The 14,615-nt window shown below is 45.5% G+C and overlaps 1 protein-coding gene across 2 annotated transcripts in view; it reads right to left on the bottom strand.

Moving 5' to 3' along the window:
• CAPN8 (calpain 8) overlaps window positions 1-14,615 on the bottom strand; it is a 51,206-nt gene that overhangs the window by 31,608 nt on the left and 4,983 nt on the right. The window lies entirely within an intron of this gene.

Raw genomic sequence — 14,615 nt, 5'->3', positions numbered from 1 at the left:
CTCCCAGGTGTATGTTCAAATGGCGTGCCCAGGAGCAAAAAACTCCAGAGCAATAAGTTTATTTGTGTCCATTAATTACACATGTAGATGCACCCATTGACTGCTTCACACCATATTTTATGTACCCATAGAATAAAATGCCAGTATAAAGTGTCCATAGAATTCCCCCTAAAAGCTTAGCTCAATTGAATTTCTCTTGTTTATTTGATAACACTTTTCTTGTTTTTCTCTGCTGGGAATATGTAGTTTTTATCATTTGTATTTTTAATACATCTATACACAACAGCAAATTTTGTATTGGCTTCTCAGGAACCTCCAGCTTAGGCATCTGGCCTCTGGGAGTCTTGGTAGACTACGGATTCAGAATGAGTCTGCAGTGTGATGCAGCCACATAAAAGGCAGATGCAGTTTTCAGACGCATAAATAGAAGCATTAAGTGCAAGACGTAAGAGGTGATAATGCCTCTCAATTTGGCACTGGTTAGGCCTCATCTGAAGTACTGTGAGCAGTTCTGGGCTCCACATTTTAAAAAGGACATGGAAAAGTTAGAGCAGGCCCAGAGTTGGGTGACAAGGATGATAAAGGGTATGAAAAGCAAGTCATATGCGTAGGGACCTACTCAAGTCATGATTGTGCAGATTTTAAGGAAATCATGAAATCAGGCAATATCCCCCAAATCCATGAAAAATAAATAAAAAAAACAGAATAAAACTTACTAAAAATTAAATGTTGGCTCCCCAGTGGGAGCCAACAGTCCTCCCAGCTGTGTAGACCAGCACAAAGAGGCCTGCTGGCAGAAGGCAAGCAGGAAATATAGCTGCCGCCCCACCCCTCGCTGCTGACTGGGTGAGAGGGCTGCCTGTTTTGTGATCTCTCCCCTCTCCACTGATCAGTGGCAAGGCCACATGACGGACAGCCCTCTCAGCCAATCAATGGAATGAGGCAAGGCCATGTGACAGACAGGTATCTCCACCAATTAGTGGCAGGTGGGTGCAGCCACAGGGCCCCTCAGCCAATCAGAGGTGTGGGAGGTGATGGCTTGAAAATGGTATTTAAAGGTTTGCTTTTTGGGAATTGGCTTATAGGGGTGTATGTGTGTGTAATTAGAATCATGGGTGTCTGGTGCCTCTTGAGTCACGGAGGGGCACATGCCCCCCCGACACCAGTAAGGTGACCAAGGGGGGGTGGGGTCCCCCCGGTGGCCAATCCTGCGGCCACTTCCGGAAGCAGCACAGCTGCTTTTGCTGGTGGCCCCACTTCCTGGCCAGCAGTCACAGGGTGAGCATTAGTGCTCCCACCTGCCCCCCTGTCCTCCAGCTAAACAGGGAGTATGGCCTGTCAGGGGGTGCACATCTATCCCGGTGCACCCCCTATGCATCGCCCCTGATTAGAACGGTTCAAGATGGGCAGCAGGGGTTAACTGATTTCTAAAAGCCTGGGTCTCACACACACAGTTTCCCCAAACTTCAGAAGCAGACATACTGTCTAACAAACAAGGACACAAAGTCTGAGAAACTGGGGGCATGTACCAGACTGTTCCATAACATGAAATAAGGTGGCACCAGCTCACAGAGCCAAAGAGAGGGGCCTGAAATTCCTGCCTTGGAAAGGGTGTGCATGTGATGAGCTTGAAATGTGTGGACGAAACAGAATGTGGACAGTATGACAAACACAGAGAAACCAATCAGCAATGCCCACAGATGAAGAGTCACCAGGAGAGAAGGAGAATACAAAAGCAGAGACTTGAAAGTAAAAAAGGGCCTGGGGTCCTCCTCTTCCCCGTCCTCCTGCCCGAGATGGTCCTTGAGAGGGGTCCCTATCCCCTTCCCCAAGGAGAGGTCCCCAAGGCCACCATGGACAGAGGGAACACCACCAGCCCATCTCATCCATCCCAAGGGGAGCCTCAGCATCCCACCTCCAGGCTGCTGATACGCTGACATCTGACAGCTAAGAAAGGGCCCCAGAGTGAACCCTGTGTTCTGGCCAGATGTTTCTTGACTCTGATGACAGCCCTAAGATTAGTAGCTATAGAATTGCTTGATTATTTGTACTGCTTCTCTTTTGTTATCACTATGTATCAATAAATTTGCCTATTGTTGAATGCAAAGGTTATGGTCAGTCTGAGGGTGGGTTCCCCCGTGGGTTCCCCCCCTCCACCTCTGAACAAGGCAACTGGGTCCTACATCCAAAGTCTACAGGGGGAGCCCACCACAATAAGCCCATGAAAATGGTGGCTGGCCCCACAATCTGCCCGAAAAATCAGTCAGCTGTCTCCTTGAGTTGGGTAGACCTGTACATATGAGGAAGGGCTGAAGGAGCTAGGCATGTTCTGCTTGTTAAAAAGGTGCTTAAGAGGAGTCTTTAAATAGCAGTCTTCAAATACTTGAAGGGCTGCCACAAAGAAAAGGAAAAATACCTTTTCTCTGTTGCTGCAGAGAACAGGATGTGGACTAATGGCTTGAAGTTGCAGCAAATTAGGGTTAGGAGGAATATCAGGAAAAACTTCTTCACTGTTAGAATAGTGAAGCAGTTTAATAAACTGCCTAGGGAAGTTGTGGACTCACTGTCACTGGAGGTGTTCAAGAAGAGGGGATGATTTAGGTGTAGCTATGCCTATGTTCTGCTATGGGTATTTCCTGTGTTTCTGATCTTTGCTGGTTGCCCCTACCCTCCCCTTCTGCTACATGAGTCAGCCTCCTTCAGAAGCACTGGGTATTTTTAGGCCATGAATTAGAAAAAGTTAACCCACCAGTAGAGGACTGAGGCTCTGGAACTTCTTTCCAACAGTGGTAGCAGAGGTTAAAAGTTTATTAAAGAAAAATTTAGGCAATTTATAAAAGGGATTATATGATGTGTTGGTCTGAATTTAGCAAGGCATAAAGGCAGCAACAAAAAAAAAGAAGAAAAAGATGAAAGAGAGATCCCCACACAAAGCTGGTCAGAGGGGTAAGGGAACCTATGCTACCAACATGAGTCTCTTAGTATTGTATATATTCAGAGCCTGTGCATGTTGTTGCCATCCAAGCACTACTGTAACAGACATTTTTTTCCTGAAACGAGCTCTTTCAGAGAATAAAAAAAAAATGAGTGAGTGAGTACCTGTAGCAGCAGGGGGATGGGGTAAGGACTATGGCTCTTGATATAACAGGAAAAGAGCCTTGGGCTTGGAATTTTAAATCTCCCTCTTTATATATACACCCTTGCTACTGGCTCCCATGTCTTCTGCTTCCCCTTCTTCTACTGGCCTTCTGTGATGTATATAGTGCTAGGTTTGAGGAGGGGAAAGAGCAGTAGCCCTGGTGTTGCCAATTTAAAAGTACTTGTAGCCACATGAGACTTGACACAGTCTACTAGTAATGAAAAGAAAGACTGAATACTGGGAAAACAGTGGATCCCCCACCCCAACACACGCTCTCTGGTGGAGGACAGGTTGTTACAACCACTGAAGTAGAACCTGACCCATTAAAAATTGTGCATCAGCAGCTGGAATTTGCATAACACAGAGGATGGCCATGTTGGAGCCATTCAGTCGGCACAGAGCCACTTCTGAGTCTTATTTTAGCTGTTTATGGATCTGACCCCCTAAGACACCAAACACACCGTTACATCTTTTACAAGAATTCCCAATGTGAAATCTTTCCTAGCATTTAGGAGAATACTAGTTACATCACTCGTTCCTATTTCCCTCAGGGAGACTGAAACTCATGCTACATGTCCAGTGGTGAAAGGAGCACACTGAATATTCAGGGCTAGGTGTGTGCGTGTGGGTGGGCGGGGGGGTCAGTGAGGGTTTGCCAACCACATTGGGTAAAGGGAAGACCACATTGGGTCTTACCTTCCTGACCTAATGCTATGAGTCTTACTGCTGCTTATCATCAGTTCTCCCCTGGCCACGTTTCCTCAGAGCACATCCTGGTGCCCCATTTGCAGGCTATGCCTGCTCTGGCAAAGGCTCCCTGAGACTTGAGGAGCACCATTCTGCTTACCACATTAACCCCCTGCCACCCAGTGCACTGTTGGGTGCAGCACTGCTGCCCTCTCTGGCACTTATGGCCAGGCAGGAGCAGTATAGGGCTTCCCTTGCTGCTGCAAAGGTTCCCAGCATGGGGGATTCTGGCACCCACTCATAAGCTGGGTCAGGACAGGTGTCCCCCTCACCCTGCCCCAGTTATAATACTGTGTATTTTAGATCGGGGTGCCCAACTCACCGCCTGAAGGCCAGATACAATCCCCAGTGCCTTGTCATCTGGTCTGCAGGGCTCCCCACACCCTGTGGGCAGCCCTGTGGATCATGGCCTGCACACTAGATTCACTGCACAGGACAGTGCAGGACCCAATTCCAGCTTGTGGGGCTGGACAGAAGTGGCACAGGTTCCTAAGGCTCCAATTCCCACATACAGCACTGGGAGGAGGTGATGTGGGGTCCCAGAGCCCTGGTCCTGGCACATGGGGCCAGACAGAGGCAGCGCAGAGTTCCAGGGCCCTGTCCCCGAATGCAGGGTGGCCAGGGGCAGCACAGGCTGGATCCTGGGGTGTGGTGTATGATCCGGCCTGTGAATCAGCCCTGCACCACTCATTTGGCTCATGGGGCCAAAGAATGAACACCACAGTTTTAGATAAATATTAAGGGTCACAACTTGTCTCTTTTTTTAACTGTTGTGTATGGCACCTTGCCCAATGGGGCACTGGTCTGTATTAGGGTTGCAAGGCACTAGAAATAATGATAAATCAATAGTTATCAGAGTAACAGAAGTTAAAATGTGAACATCCTCCCTTTTGGAATCTGGTAAAGACAACTTTAACCAGTTTGCAAAGCTTTCTACTCATGATTTAGTGAAGATATTAGACATGCATTTCCTCACTATCTAAGCAGAAAAATGTTTAGGGAGAACCACTAACAGCTGTCAAGGTGAATTATTTAGTGACCAATGTTGATTAGAAGTTAGCTTTTAAACAATTAAGTAAAAATTTAGCCTTAGTTTTCTAGAAAGTTCATATGAAAAAAAATGGGCACCAAAGAATACCTATTTGAAATATTTTTGCAGTCATAATCAGAAAAGTAACCATATAAAATGTGTATCTGTTCACTCTGTCTTTTTAAGTACATAGATTTTGTTAATAGAAATAAGCAAGTTTCCACTGTTTATTAGTCCTGCAAAGCTAACCTCACTGTGGCAGCACACGATTCTTTCCATCTCATACCTCATCCACAACACTGAGAGACAAGTGCTGGTGCAGGTTCTCTACTCTTGCTGGTGAATGTGGAAGAAAGCCTAGCCTGATTCCTGGATCCAAGTTTGTGTTTGGTGATGGTGATATGACATTTTTTAATCTTGAAAGAAGCCAGTCTGATCTGGAGTTTATACGAGGATCATAGAAAATTAGTGTTGGAAGGGACCTCAGGAGGTCATCTAGTCCAAACCCCTGCTCAAAGCAGGACCATCCCTGACTAGATCATTCCAGCCAGGATTTTGTCGAGCCGGATCTTAAAAGCCTCAAAGGAAGGAGACTCCACCAGTTCTCCAGATAACCTGTTCTAGTGCTTCACCACCCTCCTAGTGAGAAAGATTTTCTTAATATCCAACATAAACCTCCCTTGCTGCAATTTGAAACCACTGCTCCTTGTTCTGTCATGTGTCACCACTGAGAATAGTCTAGCTCCGTTCTCTTTGGAACCACCCTTCAAGTAGTTAAAAGCTGCTATTAAATCCCCTCTCAGTCTTCTCTTCTGCAGATTAAATAAACCCAGTTCCCTCTGGCTTCCCTCGTAAGTCATGTGCCCCAGCCCCTGAACAATTTTCATTGCCCTCTGCTGGACCCTCTCCAACTTGTTCACATCCTTTTTGTAGCGGGGGGCCAACATGGGACACAGTATTCCAGATGTGGCCTCACCAGTGCAGAATAGGGTGGAATAATTACTTCGCTCAATCTGCTGGCAATGCTCTTCCTAACACAACCCAGTATGCTGTTGGCCTTCTTGGCAACAAGGGAACACTAATGACTCATATCCATCTTATTGTCCACTGTAACCCCCAAGCCCTTTTCTGCAGAGCTGCTGCTTAGCCAGTCAGCCCCCAGCCTAGAGTGGTACATGGGATTCTTCTGATGTAAGTGTGAGACTTTACGCTTGTCCTTATTGAATCTCATGAGTTTTCTTTCTGCCCAATTCTCCAATTTGTCTAGGTTACTTTGAATCCTAGCCCTATCCTCCAATGTATCTACTACTCCTCCCAGCTCCATGTAATCCACAAACTTGCTGAGGGTGCAAACCATCCGATCTTCCAGATCATTAATGAAAATATTGAACAAAACTGGCCCCCTGGACTGACCCTTGGGGCACTCCACTTGATACTGACTGCTGTGGGACACGGTATCAAAAGCCTTGCTAAAGTTAAGGTATACAGGCAGTCCGACTTACAACATTTCGAGTTACAACATTTCGCACTTACAACATTTATAATTTGACACCTTGTTTCAACTTTATGATGTCAGTTTCGACTTTATAATGCTCAATCCAATGCAATGTCACACCAGCAAACACGTTCGCTGCGTTGCTCATCTCCCTGGAGAACATCTGTCCAAACTTCCTTGGACACTTTCTTTAAGAAAGCAGACAAGACTCCAGAAAAACCAGCAGCCGAGACTCCTGAGAAGACTCCAGCCAATTGTCCTCCAAAAAGTCCAGCAAAGTCACCTCAAAGAAGTCCTTCCAAATCAATATCATTGCTATTTACAATATAAATACATTAATGTACCCATATTCCTCATCTATAATTGATTGAGTACAAAATTCTGGGGTATTTTTGGTGAAAATAGGGTATCGGACCTTGGTTCAGGAACCAATCCCTCATTTATAACATTGTTTCTTATGGGAAAATTGGTTCCGAGTTACAACATTTCGACTTAAGAGGAAAGGTTTTCAGGAACCAATTGTGTCATAAGTCTGAGGACTGCCTGTATTATATCCACTGTTTTCCCTGTATCCACAGAGCCAGTTATTTCATCATAGAAGGCAATCAGGCATGACCTGCCTATGGTGAACCCATGCTGACTGTTCCTAATAAGCTGCTTCTTCTCCAAGTGCTTAGAAATGGATTCTTTGAGGACCTGCTCCATGATTTTTCCATGGACTAAGGTAAGGCTGACTGGTCTGTAGTTCCCTGGATCCTCCTCCTTCCTTTTCTTAAAGATGGGCACTATATTTGCCCTTTTCCAGTCTTCTGGGACCTCCCCCCAATCGCCATGAGTTTTCATAGATAATGGCCAGCAGCTCTGCAATCACATCAGCCAACTCCGTCAGCATCCTCGGATGCATTGCATCCAGCCCCATGGACTTGTACATGTTCAGCTTTGCTAAATAGTCTCTAACCTGCTCTTTCACCACTGAGGGCTGCTGACCTTCTCCCCCAAACTGTGCTACCCGGTGCACTTGTCTGGGAGCTGACCTTGCCTGTGAAGACCAAGGTTAAAAAACTCATTAAGTACTTCAGCCTTTTCCTCATCATCTGTCCCTAGGTTGCCTCCCCCACTCAGTAAGGGACCCACACTTTCCCTGACCTTCCTCTTGTTGCTAACATACTTGTAGAAACCCTTCTTGTTACCCTTCATGTCCCTGGCTAGCTGCAACTCCAGTTGCATTTGGCCTTCCTGATGTCATCCCTGCATGTGTGAGCAATATTCTTATACTCCTCCCAAGTTGTTTGTCCAAGCTTGCACTTCTTGTATTTAAGCTCAACAAACAGTTCTCTGCTAAGCCAAGCTGGCCCCTTGCCACATTTGCTATTCTTCCTGCACTTCAGGATGGTTTGTTCCTGCGCCCTCAGTAAGGTTTCTTTAAAATACAACCAGCTCTTCTGGACTCCTTTCCCCCTTCAGACTGGCCTCCCAGGGGATCCTGCCCCCGTTCCCTGAGGGAGTCAAAATCTGCTTTTCTGAATTCCAGGATCCTTATAAACATGGAATTACAGTATATTGATTTTACCATTTAGTGACTTTAGCCACAGTGTAAAAATAAATAAATAAATAAAAATCACTACCTAGTCACACCTGTGTATTGTTCTAAGCGCTATCCTGTTAGATTAATGGTTTACTAATTGAAATTAATGCTAAATCTGCAATGATCTATCTTTGCTACCTGTGTGATTTTAATATTTGCTCAATGTACTGCACCCATGTTTAATATAAAACCCGCAAGGTGTGCTCTCTCATAGCTCATAAAAAGGCAGAGAGCCTTCTTGCTCTCAAAAGGGCTTTATTGCAACATCTAACACACACGCACACGCACACACACAGATGGCTGACAACTTTGTGTTGATGTCATCATGTCAGCCCCCAGGAAAGATTCATAGACGTTAGGGCTGGAAGGGATCTTGAAGATCATCAAGTCCAGTCCCTGCCCCAGACGCTTCTTGAATGAGTCCAGAGTAGGTGCGGTGCCTGCCCCACTTCTGAAGGGAGTCTGTTCCAGGTCTTGGGAGCTCGGACAGTAAAGAAATTTTTTCTTATGTCCAGCCTGAAACGGTCTTGGAGGAGTTTATGACCATTGGTCCTTGTTTTACCTTGGGGTGCTCTGGTGAAGAGATGTTCTCCCAGATCCTGGTGTACACCCCTTATATACTTATAGGCAGACACCAGGTCCCCCCTGAGCCTGCACTTTTCCAGGCTGAAGAGTCCCATGGCTCTCAGCCTCTCTTCATAAGGCCTATTCTCTTGCCCTCTGATCATGCATGTGGCTCTCCTCTGGACTCTCTCAAGTTTCTTGACATCCTTCTTGAATTGAGGAGCCCAGAATTGGATGCCGTAGTCCAGCTACAGCCTCACCAAGGCCGAATACAGTGGGAGGATGACATCCTGAGATTTACTTGAGACGCATCTATGGATGCAAGCCAGAGTTTGGTTAGCTTTACCAGCTGCAAAATTGCATTGGTGGCTCGTGTTCATCCAGTGGTCAATCATGACCCCCAAGTCTCTTTCAGCAGTGGTGCTAGCAAGCATAGCACTACCGAGCCTATAAGCATGCTGCGAAGGGCCAGATGTTAACCCTTACTACTACACAAGGAACTTTCTTAAGGTCAATCACTGCAAAGTAATATGATATTTTTCTTTCACTGATAAAGAAAGTGCCTAGTTTAGAAAGAACCTGATTGCCTTTGAACTAGTCAAAAAGGGATGGGTCCAAATGGAAAATCTGGAACAGAGATCTAAACCCTACAGCACAGAGGTATTTCTGGCTCCCTGCTATTCGAGCAAGCCCGGGTGATTACATCCAGGCTATATGTTGTCATTCATTTGGTTTCTCATCTCTGACCCTTTCCTTCCACAGCTGGTCTCCATGCAGACTGGACATTCAGCTTTACCCCCCAACTCACCACACTTGCATCTGAACTCATAGCTCACAGAGCAAGTGACCAGCCTTCACCATGTCCCAATGTGTTCCCAGCTACCTCCTGCAGTGGGGTCAATTTCAATCCTGAGATGTTTAAAAGAGACTTGCTGAGCTTTTGTACTATACTGAGTTATACTCTACAATTGGCTACAACTAACACTGGGACAGAGGGACAGTCAAAGAAATAGGCAATTTAGACTTCCCTAATTTCCCCCCGTGCATCAGTCTATGATAGTACAGTTGCCTGAAACTCCTTTCCAGCTTATGAAGATGGGTTTCAGCAAAAACACATAATGAAACATCTCAAAGGAACCACCATTATTGAACCCACTCTTATCTAAAGAGCCCCAAAGTACAAATTTGTTTCACTTTCATTGAAAGGCCAGTTGCTAAGCTTTTACCCATGGGCTACTGATTTGGGGGGAGTCCCTCCACGGTCAATTGCCGAGCCAGTAGCAAAACTGGAAGTGCACTTCTGGTTTCGCACCTGGCGCTTCCAGGGAGTGCATAGGCACCTGTGTGTACCCCCTACGCATTGCCAATGCTTTTGCCTGTCCACTGAGTGGACACTTAAGATTAGATGTTCAGAGAGAGAGCACACACAGGATTTGGCACAAATCTTTGGCCAATGTAAATGGGTATAACTTCACTGAATTAAATGCAACTAGATTGAATTGCACCAGCTGTAGCTCTGGCACTACATGTGTAGAATTAAAGATATCACCAAAAAAACCCCTGTCTCTCATGTATGTCCTAGACCATCACAGCTACAACATCACTCCACCCTACTACAATGTTCACTAATTCTTTAAAATGACTGCACTTCATGATCTTAGAGAGCTGGATCTTAGAGAGCTGTTTTAAATTCTTATCCCAGTAGGTATAAAATTATTTAAAAAAACTAAATTTCTGCCACATGCTATTTGAGACCTTCAACAAATAACTCTAGGGTCAGGTTATTCGGAGAGCTGTAAGGATACTTCACAAGTCATCTTTAATAAATAAGAGTGACTCTGTTTTAAGTTGCTACTCAGCTATCAAATAGAGGTGGTTCAAAGAGTGTATTTAAAATATTTCAAGTCTTTCAAGTTCCCTTCAGACTTACAAGGCGATAGTCATCTAACTTATGCTGTTGTCAAAGAAATAAAGTTTAATGGACTGAGACTGTAACTCTGGATTTCCTGCCTTTTGTTCACATAAACCCAGACTTCTAGTTTTAGTTTTTAAAAGAAAACATGTCACAGAAGATAATAAAAAATATGCTTTATTTCCCTGGGGGACTAGTCAGTGGGTCAGGTACATGGCTTACATAATCAAGGTTTGGTCCAACAGAAGTGTTTTACATATGGGCTTTAATAAGAAGCACTTTCATGTTCAAGATATTAGATTAAATACCAAAAGGCCTATTGTGGCTTCAGCAATATTAACAAACCCCTACCAGAACATTAAAAAGATAAGTCCCATAGTGACAGTCTGAAGACTTTTTATTTTATTTTAATATAGGGACACAGTATTATGGAGCTGGTATAAATAATGCTATTCAATATTGCAAACAGGCCACTATAATGTTAGAAATGTGATGGTCTACCCTCCCCAAAGCACACTGGCCAAATTATATTGTTTTTGAGAATAAGAGCCTTAAGCCATAACATTTTGAATCAGTTTTTGGGATCGTAGCTAGAAATGTAGGGTTTATTACATCCAGGGCTTTAGGTTTCCACATGTAAGAACTCCACAATTCACAGGGTATTGGTTTGGACCCATCTTTATTGTACCCGCTATCTGATAAATGTTGGCTGTAGCCTATGCTGAAAGGCCCAATTTTGTACAGAATGCAGGCACCGCTGGGGGGGGTGTGACAGAAATGAAACAGTTAAAGAAGGATGTGAAGCACTTAACCTGTTCTCAGGGGGTGCATCCCGATAAGTGCACACATGCATTTCCCTGGGAACAAACAGCAGTGCCACAGCAGTGTGCTACTCCTACTTGTCCTCAGGAAACATCCCTGCATGTGTGCTCTGGCACACAGCAGATTGCCCCAGGTGGGATAGGGGAGGCTGGGGCCAGCACCTGGGTTGGCTCCTGCAGCCTTACGTGGGATCCTGGGGGCCTCCTGGGGCTGCAGCGCTGATGATTCAAGGGCACATGGAGCCTGGCCGGCAGCCAGAGCATGGCTCTGCCAGCTAGGCTCTGGCTTTAGGTGGTGCGCACTGCAACCACGGGTGCTGCCCCACTTTTTTTACTCATTTTTTTAGGTATCAGGATTTCCTGGTATCTAATTTTGGTTCCGTGCTGCAAATATGCAGCACAGAGAACCTTTTGACATGCACCACATGCAGTTTGCAGTGCCTTAAATACCTTTGAGGCACCACAAAGTGCATGTTCCTGCTCATATGGACACTCCCAGGGAGGTTGCATTCTACTTATGAGCATAACTAAAAGGATGTGTTTGCTACTTTCATAGGCTAAACTAGACACAAGGCTGGAAATACTCCCGGGTTCCTTAACTTGTAACCTGCCATGGAAAACAGCTTTTATTTGGGCCACATAAAAAAAAAAATGTTTTTACATTCATTATAGAAACTTCCTTCATTCTGGTGTTGTTGACAAGAAAAGTAGCTCTTCCTATTTTACAGCCTTTCCAGAGACTTGTTCTAGTAAAATGATCACCAAAGTACTGCTCTAGTGACTAAATAACCTCAAGCAAATACATGATTGCGCATCTTATTTTTAGAAGCTGGAATATACACATGCCAAAGGATTTTCTAGCAATTGCTTTAATGGAGCTGGGCTTACAAGGATAACACCAGAATAATTTATTGTCAATGACTTGCAAGACTGGTTTGAATCTTATTTGCACAATTGATGTGCTAGAGGCAGTGGGGACGTGTAGGGGGTACACGGGGATGCGCATGCACCCCCTGACAAGCTGTGCTCCCCGTTCAGGCAACAGGCAGGAGTGGCAGGTGAGAGCGCCAGTGCCCACCCTGTGAGCGCCAGCCAAGGAGCAGGAGCGCCATGGCTGCTTCCCAGCTGGAGTGATTGGCCACAAGGGGACACCCCCACCCCCACCCCCAGTCACTGACTGGTCGCACGGTGGGGGTGGGAGGAAAATGTCCCTCTTGACTAAAGTGGCACCAGTCGTCCATGGCTAGAGGTATGGCCAGGAGCACTATAGTTAGTATCATGGAGGGGAGGTTGGTTAGATGCAATAAAATTAACCTATTCAAAATTCTTACTACAAGGATCTCTGAATTTTAGGCTCTGTGTGTTGGCAAGAGAAGCCAGTCTTCCTTCTCTTGTTACAGCTGTTGTCTTCCAAAGGTGGATTTTATCAGTTGGGTAGCAGAGACAAAAAGTGATATATGATAGTTATGAGAATAAGGAATTAAAAATAAAGTTAAAGTCTTTGTAGGACTTCTATGTAAAAGCACTCTATTTGCATAGCTGTAAGCATTTGAAAAACAGGTAACAAAGAAGAGTAATTTTTGCTGTGGCGAGTGTCTGGGAGTGGACAACACAATGTCTTTCAAACATGAATTCAGGCGCAGCACTGATTGAAAGAGCTAGATATATTTGCTTTGCTGTATTTACACAGTGTGCCCAGTATACAGTCTTTTCTCCTCTAATATTTCCTTTTTCTCTCTAATATTTGCTCACTCCTCTGAACTGAATGTTGTATACTTGTTAAACATGAAAGACTTGGAACAATTTACTTATTAGTCATGATCTTACTAGGGTAACAGGCTTCATTAATTTTGAAGGTGATAAGCATTTCTAACTGATGCCCATGACCAGGTGGCCTGTCCTGCTTATCTACTGGCACATATTACCCCCAACCAACATAGATAAGGTTATTTTACTATTCCCATTTTAAACCTACGTTTTCACATATTCTGAAATGTTTAGCTTCTGAGATAAAACTCTCCATGTTTGGTGCCTTCCCTCAGGTGAAACTGTTTGGAGATTTGAAATAAAATCAGTTATCTTCAGTCTGAATAAAATCTTCAGTAATTTTAAATTATGACAGGGTTAAAAATACAAACTTGCAAATATGTAAGTTTTTCCCTGTGATAAAAGATTCTGACCTTTTTAGATTGCTTAAAAGTAGCTGAACTTCAAACTTCCTTAGGTAAATAGGAATAAGCCTTCCTTTCCTTTTTGTGTGACAAGGTATTTAACAGAATTTGCACATTCATTGGACTCTGACAGGGCCATGCCACGAGCACTTCTGCTACGGCCTCAAACTTTTGACCACTGGGCTTCTAGCCACTCACCCACATCACCAGATCAGGGTATAGGCAGCCCCCGCTTAAAGCTGTTTCGCTTAGAGCTAATTTCACTATAATGCTCATTTTAAATTGATATCAGATCTCACTTAGCACTTAGTGAGTTTCCTTATAGCACTTGCAGTTGCCATCTTGGGTCATCAAATACTTTCAGTTTCACTTAATGCTCATTTCACTTAACACTTGGTTTTTCAGGAACCAATTAAGAGTGCTAAGCGGGGGTTGCCTATATAGAAATGTGAGAAGTAGGCATTCTGTAGCATTTGGGCTACTAGCCATGTGCAACAGCAAGATTCAAAACAGGCATCCTTAGCACTGATTGTCTTTTGAGTAACTCCACTAGCTCTAGCAGGAATACGCTATTAACCTCTATGTCAGGGGCGGACGATTATTTCAGGTGGAGGGCTGCTTACCCAGTTTTGGCAGGCTGTCGAGGGCCACATGGGTATCCCTGCCGCTTGACAGGTGCCCCGCCCCCTGGTCACCATCTTGGGACCAATGTTCCAATGTCTCAGGGCCAGCACCGGTGGGGCCTAGACCTGGGGTGCAGGCTGGCAGGGGTCTGTGGAGCCAGGTTGGGTTGCACCAGCAGGGAGAGGGGGGAGCTGGCCCAGCTCCAAAGAGCCCCTGCTGCTGCCTTGGCCCCATAGCGCCCCTGCCAGGTAGGACCCTGTACTCCTGCCTCCCTGCTCTGGGCCTGGGACACCAGTGTGGGCCCCATGCACACGCACACTCCCAGTGCTCCCCAGCCCTGCGGTACAGATGTGGGGGCAGCGTGCAGCCCTGACCCCCTGCTCGCCAGCAGGGAACAAGCTGGTGCTGAGCATGGGGCAAAGCAGCCCCTCCCCCGCAACATGGCCAGCACTCCCTGCGACAGCCACTCGCAGTCTGTGCGGAGTTGTCCTGAGCAGGCACAGGAAGCCCCGCCCCGGCCGGCAGCG

This window comes from Alligator sinensis, unplaced genomic scaffold (assembly GCF_000455745.1).
Source record: "Alligator sinensis unplaced genomic scaffold, ASM45574v1 scaffold753_1, whole genome shotgun sequence".
NCBI classification, from domain to species: Eukaryota; Metazoa; Chordata; order Crocodylia; family Alligatoridae; genus Alligator; species Alligator sinensis.
This window is presented reverse-complemented; position numbering and strand designations above follow the sequence as displayed.